Raw genomic sequence first — 3108 nt, 5'->3', positions numbered from 1 at the left:
CTTGAAATGTGGCGAATTAAATATGCGATTGTTCTCATAGCGATGCGTCGAAATTTAATGAGAAGGCATGCGGAGATTTCTCGTTGGGAGTGGAATTCGTTTATTGAATATATTATTTTGCTTTTTATTATTTTGTTATTTATTGTGTTCGAAGTCGAATTTCAAATAATTGAATGTTAAGAATGCAAATAATCTGTATGTATTAGAAAAAGGTATCTCGCTTACTACTTCGCAAAATCAATTAATTATGGTTAACTTTATTTAAGTAAATTGCTCCCATCCCATTGGAAACGTTTATAGAAGATATACTCATTGTCTAATGTCTAATCATAGGATTTTCAACAACTACACAACAAAGCAATTCAGCTTTGTGCTTAACTCTTTTGACTACCAATGCAATTGTTCCATTAAACGACGAAACAAAGGCCTTCCAGAAAGAAGTCAGTATGAATGAATCCTATCGTATTTTTACCATTACCAAAACACATTGTCCAAAAAACGTACTTTGCTCAGAAAGAAGTCCATCTTTTCCAAAAGATCATCAAATTATACGATTTCCAATCACAAGGTCTACAGATCTCTGTATCCGATTGCATTTGTACTCTAAATGCATCGTCTACAAAATATACAATTCCCTGAACTTAGCATCTGCATGTAGGATTTTCAACTCAGTAAGAACTCTCTGCGTTAAAAAAATTGTATTTTTACTACTCAAAACAGGTGGTTCATGCAACACAGCTTGCCTAGAAAGAAGAACATCTTAAATTATCAGCTTCTCGAATAAAATGCTTCAACTCACCTTCCAACTGTATTTTTACTCCCACCAAAATGCGGTCTAAGAATCACATAATCGGAAAGACTGGCACCATTTTATCAATTGAAAAGTGTATAGAAGAACTCAACACCCAACTCTGTAGCTGTACTCACTGTATCCTTACTCACACGATAACATATGGCCAAATAAATATGGATTGCTCAGAAGAACACCGTCTTCATCAAGCAGGTTGAGACAGATTTGACCGAGCTGTGGGTGTGTGCCCGGGGCTGAACCTCCTCCTCAACACACAACAGACAATACAGATGAGATAATTCACACCCACACTCACCATTCACTGCTCGCTGCCTGTCCAGGGTGATGAGTCTATCACGAGCTCGACCACAGGTAAGGGTGCGTTCACAAAGAAAGCTTGTTACAAGCACTTGTTGGCAAGCGCTTGCAAGCTCGAACCGGCGTGAAAAAAGTCAACATAGTATCAAGCGTGTGCGTTCACAGACAAAGCTTGTGCCGGCTAGCAAGCGCTTGTTACAAGCTCTGACAAGCACGCAAGAACGTTTCGTACTTGTTTTCCGGCGCTTGTTGGCCGAACCAGTCAAAATCAGTTACCAACTACAGTACTAACAGTTCAGTATGGATGTCGATGAGTTGATAGCTCAAGTATTTAGAGCTTCCAATAATATATATATATATATATATATATATATATATATATATATATATATATATATATATATATCACACGTATTGTGGTTTTCCCCTAGAATGTTCAATAACGCAACCAATAGGACAAATGTAACATTAATGTATTAAGATGATAGACGAACACATTTAATTCAATATTAATTAAGTGTTGGATTTTTTATAGATGAAACTTGTATGCTTTTACTTTATTCACCTAGAAAATTAAAACATTTGAATGTATCTCACAATATTATTTGCATCATAATTAATCAGCTACATAGGGTGTTTAAAACTCCCCTTGAGTATTTTTTAGGTTTTGTTATTGGTCCAAAATTCGTTCTGGCGCATGGATAGGTTGCTTATTCCTATTCCCCCAAAACTGCAATAAAACACTTTCAATTTTCTTGAGGATGTAATTAAACGTGGTTAACTCCATTCTCGTATAAGAAAAAACCTCTTTTTGTCCAATTTCAATTGAGGAAATAGATGGTGGTATTCCCCTAACCTACCTCTTCCGCGGTTAATTGCATGAACATCTACTTTCCTTCTACGAATTTTTAATTCTACATTTTCAATAAAAATTAACTCTCCATCACGTGAGGAAGGTATTGTCTCAACCAGAGCTGAGACTACACTGAGCTTGAAATGCAAGCGTTTGTTGTGAACACACAACAGCATTCTCAAGCGCTTGGAACAAGCGCTGAAAGTAAGTTACTTGTAACCAGCTTTCTTTGTGAACGCACCTGTTCTGGTAATCAGCCGGTCAAGTTCAAGGATCAGAGAACTCTCAGGCAGGTGGAAGATCAATTATCTGAACAAAAGTGGCCTCGCATGACCTGCGCAACAGTATTGAGATTGGACGAAAGGAGCAATGTGGGTGTCTAGTCTAAAATGATCATGTCATATGGAATTATATCAGGGTATAAGTTATATCCTTTCCTTACCAACTTTAAAATGTCTCAAGTAATCTCTAGTTAAAGGTTTTACATTGAGTTTTACCACAGAAAAGTAAAGTGCAGATCAAACTTGCAAATGGGACGATTGTGCACTTTCAGCTCTAGAATGTTGTGCCAAAAATATACTTGTGACGAGTAACAAATATACTGGTTGTATATTCCTTATACTCGAGTGTAAAAGAGCATGAGCGGTGGGCACTGTGCAAACATTTCTATCGCACGGGGTACAGGGTCTTCCTCCAACATGATCATGAAGACAATGGGAGCTGTGTTGGAAGTTGCCCTAGACTAGACACCAGCACTAGTGCTAGATACTATTTAAGTGTATTTTTAAATGATTTATGTGTACCTTAAGTCCCTATGGTTTTACGAAAACTTACTACTTTCAAATTTATTCACTAATGATTTTAGTACGACCATACATAAAACTAGTGTATGGTACGACTAACACATATTATTGTTTTACACAAGTTAAACGTATTTCACGTGATCGAAAATTGTCTATCAGCACTACGGTCTTCTGAACAATATCAACAATAATGATTTTTCTCCTGACGACATGTTGCAATTGTCTGACCACAGTGCATCAAGAGAAATTTATTAGAAATGTATGGTGCAAAAGACATTAGACACGCAAAATCATTCTTGTTATATTAAATTCCCTCCGACAAGATTCATCGGTCATCCACTTGG

Source organism: Macrosteles quadrilineatus, unplaced genomic scaffold (assembly GCF_028750875.1).
Source record: "Macrosteles quadrilineatus isolate MER2022 unplaced genomic scaffold, UCM_ALF_1.0 Scaffold_9__3_contigs__length_116548681, whole genome shotgun sequence".
Taxonomy (NCBI): Eukaryota; Metazoa; Arthropoda; class Insecta; order Hemiptera; family Cicadellidae; genus Macrosteles; species Macrosteles quadrilineatus.
Note: the sequence above shows the minus strand (reverse complement) of the source record.